This window comes from Piliocolobus tephrosceles, chromosome 5, assembly GCF_002776525.5.
Source record: "Piliocolobus tephrosceles isolate RC106 chromosome 5, ASM277652v3, whole genome shotgun sequence".
NCBI lineage: Eukaryota > Metazoa > Chordata > Mammalia > Primates > Cercopithecidae > Piliocolobus > Piliocolobus tephrosceles.
In genome coordinates this window covers 123,678,629-123,692,083 of record NC_045438.1, presented here as the reverse complement: position 1 = coordinate 123,692,083, position 13,455 = coordinate 123,678,629, and the positions used below count along the sequence as shown (strand labels likewise).

Sequence of the window (13,455 nt, the reverse complement as noted above, 5' to 3'; positions counted from 1 at the left end):
AATAATTACTCCAATAGTGTAATAATAGTGTAATAGTATTATTACACTATTGGAGTAATTATTAGTAATAATAATTACTATTATTAGTATTATTAGTATAATTACTAATAATTCTCCAATTCTATAATAGTAATTATAAATAAATGTGAGGAAATATATATTTTTAAAACCCTTAATTTTCTCTTAATATATATATATTTTAGAATGATGAAGTTTTTGATTTTTTTATCAGAACACTTTTTACAATAAGTTCCAAAGCTAGTGTGAAATATTTGTTGACACACACTTAATGAAGTAATTTCATGATTTAATACCATAATTTTTATGGTTTTAGTAAAAAAAAAAAGTGAGACTTGGATAATCTAGTTGAAATCAAGATATATGTGTAAAGAACTTAAGAGAAACTACCACCTATACTTGATCTGTTGATTTGATCAGAGAACATTAATAAGTTAAAGGAATGCAACTTCCAATAATTTTCCATGAAAATGCAATCATCTGGCAAAAATATTATTTATTTCTGTTAAAACACTGGTGAAACCTTCCCTTGTCCTTTTTTCAACTTCATAAACTATTATTCAACTTCATGGACTATGTTTTTATACAACATTGTAGAAAAGAGTTTCAATAATGTCATAATAATTGGAGAGGCTTAATCAACATATAATTAAGAAAAATGGTTATCAATTTTTATATTTTGAAACATTCTTTTAAAAAAATATTTAGGACCAATCTCCAAAAATCAATATATTATTTAACATTCATTTATAATGTATCATCAGATCATACATTTATAATGTATGACAAGACCAGTCATTCTCAACTTGGCTACACATTAGAATCACCTATAGATTTGATAAACGTACCAATGCCAAGAACTTACCCCAAGAGATTCTGATTTAATTGGTCTGGGTAGAAATCATATATACACACACACACACACACATATATACACACACACGTGTATGTATATACACACACACACATATACACACATATGTATATACACATATAGGAATGTGTATGTATATACATATGTGTATATGTAAATGTATATATATGATGTCTATACTTTACATATATAAATATATATTTTTTTGAGATGGAGTCTCACTATGTCACCCAGGTTGCAGTGCTGTGGCACTATCTTGGCTCACTGTAACCTCTGCCTCCCGGGTTCAAGCTATTCTCCTGCCTCAGCCTCCTGAGTAGCTGGGATTACAGGCGCACACCACCATGCCTGGCTAATTTTTGTATTTTTAGTAGAGACGGGGTTTCACCATGTAGGTAAGGCTGGTCTCGAACTCCTGACCTCGTGATCCACCCGCCTCAGTCTCCCAAAGTGCTGGATTACCACGCCCGGCCAGCATTACATTTTTAAAAAGCTTTTTAGGTTATTTTAGTGTGTAGCCAAGGATGAGAATCATTGTTCTAGATCATGATCAGCATTCCAAAAACTATATATCTAAAATTATTATTTCTGAAATTTTAATAATTATTAATACACAATTATAATTCCTGAACATGACCCATCCATGCTCTAGGGGTTTTAAAAAAGAATCACATTTGTAATTTATTTATAAATTATCATAATTAATAATTAATAATATATTTATATATTAATATTATAATATTATATAATTATTTTACAAATTCAACCCCTAACAGAGTCACTTCTTCCCTCTCATCTATAATCATTTAATTGGTCTGGGTAAAAACCATATATATATGTGTGTGTGTATATATATGTATGTATATATACATGTTTATATAAATATATATAATATATAAATATATATAATATATAAATATATAATTATATAAGCATGTGTGTATATGCCTGTTTTATATATATAACTGTGTATAAATACATAAATGTGTGTGTGTGTGTGTATATATATATATATATATATTTTTTTTTTTTTTTTTTTTTTTGAGACGGAGTCTCACTAGGTCACCTAGGTTGGAGTGCAGTGGCACTATCTCGGCTCACTGCAACTGAAATAGGGTAATGTTCAACTTGATAAACTGCAGTGTCCAGAAGGACACATAACTAGGCCTGGCTATAAAAGTAAATGTTGGCAACTAGAAGAAGGAACATTAGTTCACAGCCACGTTCTAAGTTCTGGGTTGACTCCAACAACCTCAGAAGATCTGAACTCTACACAGGATAATACTTTTCTAGATCACACATTTTTGGAATCCTGCTAAGGAAGGGATGACTTGGGGATACCTTTGATTTGGGGTGAGACATACTCAACCACTTCCTTGTATGGCTAGCTGTCAGAGTACAGGAATGGCTTCCAGAAATATTCCTATTGCCCACCCTACTCACTCACCTCACCTATTTTATATTATGATGGTGCAGAACCAGAGGTCATATCCTGATACAAACACATTCTATAGCATCTGTCACCAAGAATATGTAGGTAATAGGAAAACAACAGACACTCCACTACTACTAGTCACCCTGAGGTAGGTGGTCCTTGTCGGTCAGTGGGGCTATATCATCAGAAAGTGTGGTTACAAGATCAAAAAAATCAGAGCAAATGGACTCAAATCCAAAGGCAAGGAAGACACATCTCAATTTGATTGACTGTTCATCACTGCTGCATTCTAAAATCCATAATGTAGTATGTCAGATGACCTATGCAGTTGTGTTAGAATCCAGTCCCTACATTCCCACTCTCTCCTCCCGACTGAAGGGGATGACCAAGATGTTCAGTTCTCCAGTCACCTTTCTTTGTAGGTTGTCAAGAAATCAAGCACAATATGCTATTGAACTGACCAGATTTGATCAAGCTGTATGTAGTTAACTTACTGTCAATGCAGCAGACCCATTTTCCAATGATGCAATATGGGACTCAGTGACATTGATTCCACCTCTACATAGGTGAAAGATTGTTACTGGGCACACTTGAATGTAACTGGCTCAAATTACTTATCATGAAGTCACTATTCGAAATGACTTAATTGGCTGCCTAATTAGGCATCTAGGCTCCAAAATCAATTAGCACTATCAGTTATCTGAGGCACAGATCAAAATAGTAATCCCAGAGAAAGGGTTTACGGAGAAACAGGTTGTCATCCTTGGATCTAGAGCCATCATTAGCCTCACCCAGTATCTAAACATCAAGCTTTCTTCAGTCATGGAGGCCAGCAAGAACCATGTAGATTCACCCACAACTCACAATTCATCTACATAGTTTCTGAACTGTCAGAGATCCTGTTTTAAATAAATTATAAATGTGTAGTTGCTACATAACTCTATCATAAATTTATCATGTTTAAAGTGTTCATATTCCTTTCTTTGTTTAGCTACTACAGTAAGATCCACATTTGTTAGCTTCTCCTTATTACTTTTTTGTTTGTTGGTTGTTCTTGCTCTTTGTTTCCAAAATGTAAAAGTAAAATATTAATAAATTTCAGGTCAGTTGTGTCAGGAATTTTTCAAAAACAATTATTGGTCTGAGCTTTTTTCTTGAAGGCAGAAACCAGAAGTCACAGTTAAAACATACCCACACCTACACATACCCAGATAACACAACATAGTTCACAATCCCAAAAATTAATGTGAGTTATAAACTAACAAAAGAAATCTGGGTTCAAATAATTAATTTATGGTACAGTCATCAGAGAAATTAAATAGAACTTTAAAATACTATTGAAAAGTAGGTACCAGAAGAACTAATATAAAGCATAGCATGTACCTCTCAAATGGTTAAAACCAAGGTCATTAACAAGGATACCAAAATGTTTCTCTTAAATAGCCATTTGGCAGGCTGAGATAAGACTCACATTCATGTTCTTGTCAAATAAATACAAACGCACTAAAATGTGTATTTTGAAAAATTGTTAATATGAAGCAGGTCTTCAAACAAGGCAGTTAAAATTTCTGGCCTATTAAAAGGGACTTACAAAAAGATCTACAGCAAGCATTCGCAGTAGTAGGATAACAGTAGTGCTTCAATGTGGAGGGCAAAATAAATGCACGATCAAATGTTTTCTTGAAAATCAGTCTAAAATTAGATGACCAAAGACATAAGTACTACGTCTACAGTCAAGATGTAAAGAGATTTTCCATCAAAATGAATGAGCATGACACACATAGATTCTGCAAGCATAGCAAAACCTGAAACTAAAAATATTGTTTTAGCTGGGAAAAACCTTTTTTATATATAAGTGAATTATGGTGAGTTTCCAAAAGGCCTGAAATGCATACTGAATTGAAACAAAAAAAAAATCCATAAAATCTGTAACTTTAAGTGAGGAAGGTAGAATAAAAAAGTAAAGTACAAAGGAAAAAAAAAATGAACGCAGTAAAACTACTCATAGACACAAAAGAAGTATAATATGTAGGCAATACAAAAATTTGTTATACAAGGAAAAATATAGATATCCAAAGGTTGTATTCTAGGTCTTGATATGAATCACCCCCTATAAAATCCTTTACGCCACAAAATTTTCCTGCCTCTGAAATAGAGTAATTGATATAGTTTGAATGTTGCCTCCAAATTTCATGTTGAGATAAAATCCCCAGGGCTGGAGTGTGGGCCTAGTGGGAGGTGTTTGGGTCATGGGGACGGACCCCTCATGGCTTGGTGCTGTCCTTGAAATAGTGAGTTCATTGTTAGGAGCTCTGGTTGTTTAAGTGTGTGTTTCCCGCCCCCCCACCTCTCTCTGGCTCCTACTCATTCCATGAGACGCCTGCTCCCCCTTTACCTTCTGCCATGATTGTAAGCATTCTGAGGTTTCCCCAGAAGCAGATGCCAGCACCATACTTCCTGTACAGCCTGCAGAACCGTAAGTCCATTAAACCTCTTTTCCATAAATTACCCAGTCTCAGGTATTTCTTTATAGTGACACAAGAACAGACTAGCATGCTAATGTTTATCTGATGAACTACTCTGTCCAGAAGGAAGCAATACCTGGGCCTGACTATAAAAGTGACTCCTGGGCCCCAAAAGAATAGTTCACAGCCACATTATAAATTTTCAATTGACTGCACCCACCTCAGGAGATCTGATCTCTATGTAGGGCAATACTTTTCTATAACAGAAGTCTCTTAAGAGTATGGACACTAGAAAAATATCTCTACTCTCTGAAATCTTATTGCATTTTTTCTTTTCTACAACAAATTGTGTGAGATTCTCATAAACCACATTTTTTCAAAAGCACTTTCATAAGTACCATTACTGCTAAAGGCCACTGCACATAAAGTCAGAGCTCCTTGAAGGCATGAATAGTCTTATTTGACTTTGACCCTCCCTCCATACCCCAAAGCTGCTGACCACTCAACACACACAAAGCCTGTCTTAGTGCTTTAATCACAACTGACACCCAGTACACATTTGATTAATAAAGACCTACTACATTATTATTCTCTCGAATTTTTTCAGCATCACACAAGTAGACATTTTACATGGCTTAAACACTATTTTACATACTATTTCTGTACTATTTAATTAAAATGTCTTTATCACTCAACAAAACAGTAAAACCAGGAGATGAAGGATGATGCCTGTTGTTTGTTTTGTATCTTAGGCAGTGTCTCAAATATAACACATACTAAATATTTAATGACAACCACAGTATTCCATCAAATACATAGGAATGTGTGTAACTCTTCAGAACATGTTTAAAAAAAACAAAAACAAAAACATGGAACTGACAAAGGTAATGTCACAGTTTGCTTTCAAGGGTATGGATACTTTTCATATTCCCCAACTTAACAGGCAGGTCTCTGCCCCATAGATTTATCAAAGATCATATAATTGCCAGATCAATTCAGTGTTACATGATTTGCTACAAATTAATGGGGAAGAAGGAAGAAGGAAGAAGGAAGAAGGGAGGAGGAGGAGGAGGAAGAAGAAGAAGAAGAAGAAGAAGAAGAAGAAGAAGAAGAAGAAGAAGAAGAAGAAGAAGAAGAAGGAGAAGGAGAAGGAGAAGGAGAAGAAGAAGAAGAAGAAGAACAACAACAACAACAACAACAACAACAACAACAACGAGCCAGGTATAGTGCTTGTAATCCCAGTGATTCAGTAGGACAAGGCAGGGAGGATTACTTGAGGGGAGGAGTTTGAGGCAGGCCTGGGTGACACAGCAAGACCCCTTCTCTACAAAAATAAAAACTCTTAGCCAGGTGGGGTGGTGTGCACCTATAGTCCCAGACAGTCCCAGCTACTCAGGAGACTGAAGCAGGAGGAATACTTAAGCCCAGAGGTTTGAGGCTCCACTGGAGCCAAGATCATGCCACTGCATTCCAGCCTGGGCAACAGTGCAAAACCCCAACTCTAAAATAAAAAACAAAACATTATATCCAAATTAAAGATAATTATAGTCAACAAATGAGTATAAAACTCCCTATTTAAGGCCATGTGCTAACAGCTGAGGATATAAAGATAAGAGACGGTACCTAACCTTAAAGTGTTTACAACTCTGTGAGATGTCTTCTCCAGGTAGTTCAAGGGAGACAGCCAACAAGAGACTTCAAGTCCCTTAAAATGCTCATTCTTTTCTGAGAGTAACAATGCCTATTCATAGGGATAGATAATACATAAATTATTTTCATGATAAGAATAATGAACTGTCTATAATCAATGAAGATCAAATAGGGGGAAAATGACCTCAAATAAAAGGAGAAATTTCACTTAAATATAAGATTATTTGATCACTCAAGAAGTTAAAGACTAGAGTGTATTCCAAAGACTGTCTGCATCCCTGGAGATCTGTAGGGTGTAAAGTGACAATTATTTTCTTGTTTTGATAGAGCACAAGAACGACTGATGTGCAAAGATGTTTTGCTGGCCTATGAAATTACAGAACAACACATATATTGCAAGAGAAGTAGGGCGATTACATAACTAAAACATTAGTGAGCAATATGGAATTCTTGAGCACTAGTTTCTGTATTTCCAATATTTCTAGGAGAACTGCAGATAACTGGAAATAACTTAAAAAGCTTTGCACTGCATTACTAATGACTCAAAGTAATAATGTCATGAAAGATAAAGTTCAAGTTGGTACAATTCATTTCACTGCTAATTGCATTGTTGTTTGTGATTATCAAAAGAAATGCACTACAATACTGCACTTAACTTAGCATTTAGGTAATTTACTGTTACCTAAATCTGCTCAAGAATAGAGTCAGTTAAAACAATCTTCTATCTAATATAGTACATAAGTATTACATATGTAAAGAAGTGAGCATAATCAACTGCCAGTAAATATATTAACTTTCTATTTTTAAAAAAACTTACGTAAAAGCTGGATTATTGGCTCTGTCAATTAGGAAACCATTCTTTTCCAAATAACAAAAAGCTTAACCAACAGCAGCTTAAATATGCAGGTAGTTATTTTTCTCAATTAAAATGACTGTCTATAGGTGTTTGCTAGGATGGGTTTAGCTGCTCATTGTTATAACCAAAGACCACTATCTTTTCACCTTACAGCCCTGCTTTTCATGTTTATACTTGTTACCTTGTTGTCAGAGGATCACTGCCATACTTTTCAATTCAAATCAACATTAAATCAGAAAGAAAAGGGTGATGCAGCACCATTCACTTGTCACTTTTATTAAAAAAAAAAAAAAAAAAAAAAGCAACAGGTCCTCAGCACACATTTAATTACTTACCTTTAACCAAAAGAACTCTGTCACATAACCATCCCTGACTATTAGGGAGATTTAAAAAGTAAATACAGTTGATTCTCATTATTTGCAATCCCATATTTGTGAATCAGCCTACTCACCAAAATTTACTTGTAACCCCAAAATCAGTACTTGCTGTGTTTTCACGATCATTAGCAAACATGCAGAGCAGTGAAAAATCTGAGTATCTGATGCATGTATTCCCAGCTAAGGTCTAACAAGGAGACACTCTGCCTTCTTGTTTCAGCTCTCATACAGAGATGACCATCAGAGGACAGAGACTGTGGGGGACAGTGCAGTGTAATGCAAGTAGCTCCAGCTCTGGAACCAGTTGAATGAGTTTGAATCTCAAATCTGGGACCTATTCATGCAGCATCAGAAAGTCAGTTAACACCCTGAATCTCAGTTTCTCTTGTTAAATAAAGAGAGATTCTACCAGGATGAGTAGTTTTCAGGATTAAGATTATATAGCCTATATGAAATGTGTATTATATAGCCTATATGAAATGTGTATGTGCATGTGTGTGTGTTCATATTTTCCTTAGGAGCAATAGTTCAGAATTTGCTTATTCAGCCTTCACGGTGACTATACAGAATCTAACTACCAAGAATTACAAAAATTCTTTAAAATAAAATTCTTTAAAAATAAAAATATTTAGCTTTTCCAGTCTCCTTTCTACAAGGAGACAAGAGGAGTTAGGGAATGAGTGCTTCGTTAGTCAACCTACAAGTGTCTGCCTCACTGATGACTCACCAGTGTTTTAAGGTGGGTTTTTCTGCCTTTGTTTTTTGCTGGGCCTAAGACTGGGTACTTCTCAAAGTTTCCACAAAAGTTCCCCTAAGGTCAGAGAAGAGAAATATGTATATCAGACAGTCTGAGGAGTGTTTCACAAAGCAGCTTGCCATAAATAGGTATTTCTTTGTGAACTTATATTTTGCCATAAAAATTCATCCCACCTTTTTCACATTTTAAAAAGTATATTAAAATTTTCCGGAAGTTCTGCTTCTACTCTAGGGTGTAGAGATCCACAATAACTGCTCTCTCACACCAAACAAAAGTTTAAGCCACCAGAGAAGCAGGAAACTTTGGGTCAAGACTTTAGCAGAAGTCATGTAAAGCCCAAGACTCCGAAGACACAAGGCAAAGTTTGATTGCATAAAAGGGTAAGGCATGTACACAAAGAAGGTCACACCCCCAAGACACATGTATGCAGGGCCCACCTAAGATTAAGGTTGAGAACTAATAAATTTCCATTCTGTCCTCACTGCAAGCCTCACATCCAATAACACGGAACAGCAGTTTACTGCTGGGGGAAGAGCAAGAGCACAGAGAGAAATTCCCTGTCTGTGGTGTAACCCTACAGGCACTGATGAAAGCTATCCTAAAAGAGCTGGAACATTGAGAAAAACCACCAGTACCAGAGAGCCCATACTAAGCACAAGGTAGTATTATTTTCTACTGGAGAAAACTGAAGCCTGGTGTACTAAAAATGAATGTAGCAACACCAAAATCCAAAATAGCTCAACTACTGATTGACCCTACCATTCACAGTTAACAGAAGAAGAGATGAGCCTATTTCCAGGAGTAAATACTCTTTAACACAATCTATGCTGTTCATTTAAAAGCATTATCCAGCATTCCAAATAAAAAATTATGAAACACAAAAATAAAACCATTGCCAAAAGATAAAGTTATCAACAAATCTAGTATCAGAGATAATCCAGATGTTGGAAATATTGTATAAAAGCTTTAAATTAGCTAGTATTAATATGTTAAAGGTCCTAGTGGAAAAGGGCCCAATATGCAGAAAAGAAGGATTGCAAAAGAGAAACAAAACATACAAAAAATATCAAATGAAAATGCTAAGAATAAAAAACAGAACATCAGAGATAAATTTATTAGATGAGCTTATTAACGGCAAGGACATAGCTAAAGGAAGAATCCAAAAACATAAAGACAAGTGAACAAAAGTGATCTAAACTGATAAACAAAGGGGGAAAAACAAGACTGAAAGAAAGGGAACAGAGAACACAAGAGCTGTGAGAAAATACTAAATGATCTAACATAGGTAAAATTGTAATCCCAGAAAGAGAAGAAATAAGACACAAATTGGAGGAAAATATATGTAAAACACATACCTGATAAAAGACGTGTATCTAGACTAAACAAAGAAATCTAGACTAAATAAAGAAATCTAGGCCAGGCACAGTGGCTCACACCTGCAATCCTAGCACTTTGGGAAGCCAAGGCGGGAGAATCACTTGAGCTCAGGAATTCAAGACCAGTCAAGGTAACACAGGGAGATGTCATCCCTACAAAAAATTTAAAAATTAGCTGGAGGTGGTGGCACGCGCTTATGATCCCAGCTACTTAGGAGGCTGAGGTGAGAAGATCGCTTGAGTCTGGGAGCTTATGGCTGCAGTGAGCGTGACTGCACTGCTGCACTTCAGCCTGGGTGACAGAGCGAGACCCTGTCTCAAAAAGAGGGGAGAGGGCCAGGAGCGGTGGTTCATGCCTGTAATCCCAGCATTTTGGGAGGCCAAGGCAGGAGGATCATAAGGTCAGGAGATTTGAGACAATCCTGGCTAACACAGTGAAACCCATCTCTACTAAAATATGCAAAAAATTAGGCATGGTGGCGGGCGCCTATAGTCCCAGCTACTCGGGAGGCTGAGGCAGGAGAATGGCATCAACCTGGGAGGCAGAGCTTGCAGTGAGCCGAGAATGGGCCACTGCACTCCAGCCTGGGTGACAGTGTGAGACTCCATCTCCACAAAAAAAAAAAAAAAAAGGAGAGAAGAGGAGGGAGAAAAAGGAGAGAAAAGAGAAATCTCACAACTCAGTAAAAACACAAAACAAAAAGCAAAATCCCCAAAAATAAAAATTGAGTTTAGGATTTGAATAAACACTTCACAAACGAAGATATCTGAATGGCTAAGAGGGACATGAAAAGATGTCCAACATAATTAGTCATTAGGGAATGCAAATTTAAATGACACACACCATTACATACCCACTAGAATGGCTAAAAGTTAAAAGACTGACAAGAGCAAGCGTTGGCAAAGATATGAGTAATCAGAACTCTCATGCATTGCTTGCAGGGAAGTAAAGTTGTACCCCACTTCGGAAAATACTTTGGCGGAGTTTTAAACAGTAAACATACACTACATAACCAAGCAATTCCAATTCCACTCTTATATACATACCTAATAGGCAAATAATTTTTTTATTTAATAAAAAGCCTTAAATTTGAATTGCCAGGAGCACATTAAGATCTCTGAAAAGACACAACCTCGTAGTGTAAGAGTGCTCTTGGGTAGGATTCCTCAAATGGGCTAAGGTCTTAATGGACAGAAGTGTAGGTGCTATAAAACCTAGCCAAAGTCATTGGTTTCTTCTCATTTTAACCTAATGGGTGCAAGAAGGAAGAGGAAAAGAAGTGACAGCAACCAGAAGAATGCTTTTCAAGTCTACCAAAGACTGATGGTCTCCTGGAATTTCTCTTGGAACTTGACACCTGGCTCCACTGCTCTGAATGGGCTTACTAAATGATAACTAAGTGATTATCTTTCCTGTGAAGTTACTAGAATTCTTATCCCTATGTGAAATTTGAGATGAAGTCATACTAAGAAATCTTTTTGAAGTAATTTTTGGTAGTAAGGCCAACTGAGGGTGGGGAGTGAATTTTTCTTACCTTTTTTCTGTCTTTGCATATGTGCCATATTTTCTGCTTCATAATTTTAATGTTTTGATCATCTGTATCTTTTGGTCAAACTCAACATTTTTTACCTTAGGAAGTAGCACTCAATGAAAACTTCTAGGACACAAGAGACTTCTGATTTTGGCTAATTTTTTTTTTTTTTCTAGCTGGAATAAGGAAAATTTAGAGGATGAAAAAACACTGAGAGAAATATTTACTTAACTTTGATGAAACATAGCAATATCTTCACTCAAGTTTTGACTTTGACACTGGCAAAATAAAGTTCACTTCTTTTTTTTTTTTAGACAGAGTTTCACTCTTGCTGCCCAGGCTGGAGTGTAACGGCCCTATCCCGGCTCACTGCAACCTCCGCCTCCTGGGTTCAAGCAATTCTCCTGCCTCAACCTCCCGAGTAGCTGGGATTACAGCAATGTGCTACCACACCCGGTTAATTTTGCATTTTCAGTAGAGATGGGGTTTCTCCATGTTGGTCAGGCTGGTCTTGAACTCCTGACCTCAGGTGATCCACCCACCTCGGCCTCCCAAAGTGCTGAGATTACAGGTGTGAGCCACCGCACCTGGCAAAGTTCACTTCTTACATCACATGAAAGCGTACCTCTCACTAGAGAATCAATTATGCTCTTTTGCTTTTAGTTTGTTTGGAAAATTGTTTACCTGTGTTCTTCCGGGCATTACTGCTTTCTAGGAATCTCACAGTTCATGCTAGGATACAGTAACAGGCTGAGTATCTGTTATTCAAAATGCTTGGGATCAGAAGTGTTTCAGATTTCAAATTTTCTCGAATTTTGGAATATTTGCATTATACTGGTTCAGTATCCCTAATCCAAAAATCCAAAACCCAAAATGGTCCAATGAGCAGTTCCTTGAGGTCACACTGGCACTCATGTCTCCCCAGAATGTATAAAAGTAAGCTGCATCCTGACCACCTCGGGCACATGTTCTCAGGACCTCCTGAGGCTATATCACAGGTGCATCCTTAACCTTGGCAAAATATACTTTCTAAAATGACTGAGACCTGTCTCAGATATTTGGGGATCACACAGTAAATCAGTAAGACCTGAGGTAAAATCCTGGCTGCATCTGTTTTTAAATTACTTATAAACCCTGAGCCTAAATCTCTGATTCCATGAAACTCAGGTAAATCTGGGCCAGAGAAAGTTGGATTCTGGTTGTTTCCAGGTAAAGTGAACACTGTGAGCAATGAGAGGGAAGTATACATGCACATGGCATAGTATGGAAAAGAAAAGGGTTTTGCTACCAGAGCTAAGAGCAAAAGAGAAAGCTTAGCTTAAACTGTAAAGGGCCTTCAATGCCATCCAATGTCATAAAGAGACTTAAATTTTTTCAAAAAATCAGCCAGGAAGTTGTCAAAAACTGATCAGATTCTGCTCAACTGGTGCTGAAGAAACACAATTGTACTTGTTAACTCCAGTGGCACTGTTGAACTTTGAATGAATGACTGATTTTAATGTAGTGATGGGTATGAAGTCTAATTGTTAAATGGATCAGAGAATTTAAAAAGGGTGATAAATGAGCATACAATTAGAGTCCATATATTTTTCTTTATAACTACAAAAATATTCATAAAATTTTAGAGCTGAAATCTAGCCCAACTCATTCATTTACAGATGAGGAAAAAAATTAAGACAAAATTAGTGGTATAATTTGGTCTCATATAAACTCCATGGCTCATTTTTTTACTACTCCAATGCATTCTTATTTTCAGAATCGACAACCATGCTGCTGTTACACATAATGCAATGGGAATAATTGCATTATGTGTAACATAATGCTGGGGAAATAATCATTCTAAATTATTAAAATTATTCTAAATTATGAGGAATATTAAATTTATATTTACAATTGTAAAAGAGGCTCCCAGACAAAATAAACATTCGCTATCATCCAACTGTGTGCAGCACTAGATGTTACTTTATTCCAAATAAGAATTATGCATTAAATAAGCATTTATTGTGTTTATTGTAAGAACTATCCAAAATATTGCTTGAACATAACAAAAATGTTTTATATGTTCAGGTCCTATTGTAAAGTTGCTTCTAATTTAATATCAGAGTTGAGAGTCTT

At 36.1% G+C, this 13,455-nt stretch overlaps 1 protein-coding gene and 1 long non-coding RNA gene across 2 annotated transcripts in view; both read right to left on the bottom strand.

Moving 5' to 3' along the window:
* Positions 1-13,455, bottom strand: part of LOC113225054 (transcription initiation protein SPT3 homolog) — a 276,875-nt gene that overhangs the window by 59,346 nt on the left and 204,074 nt on the right. The gene's annotated exons all lie outside the window — the stretch shown is intronic.
* LOC111543109 lies at positions 6,420-11,506 on the bottom strand. Its single transcript, XR_002731755.1, has 3 exons — positions 11,344-11,506; positions 8,403-8,486; positions 6,420-6,533 (listed from the first exon to the last, which is right to left on the bottom strand). It is a non-coding gene; the product is annotated as an uncharacterized LOC111543109 (long non-coding RNA).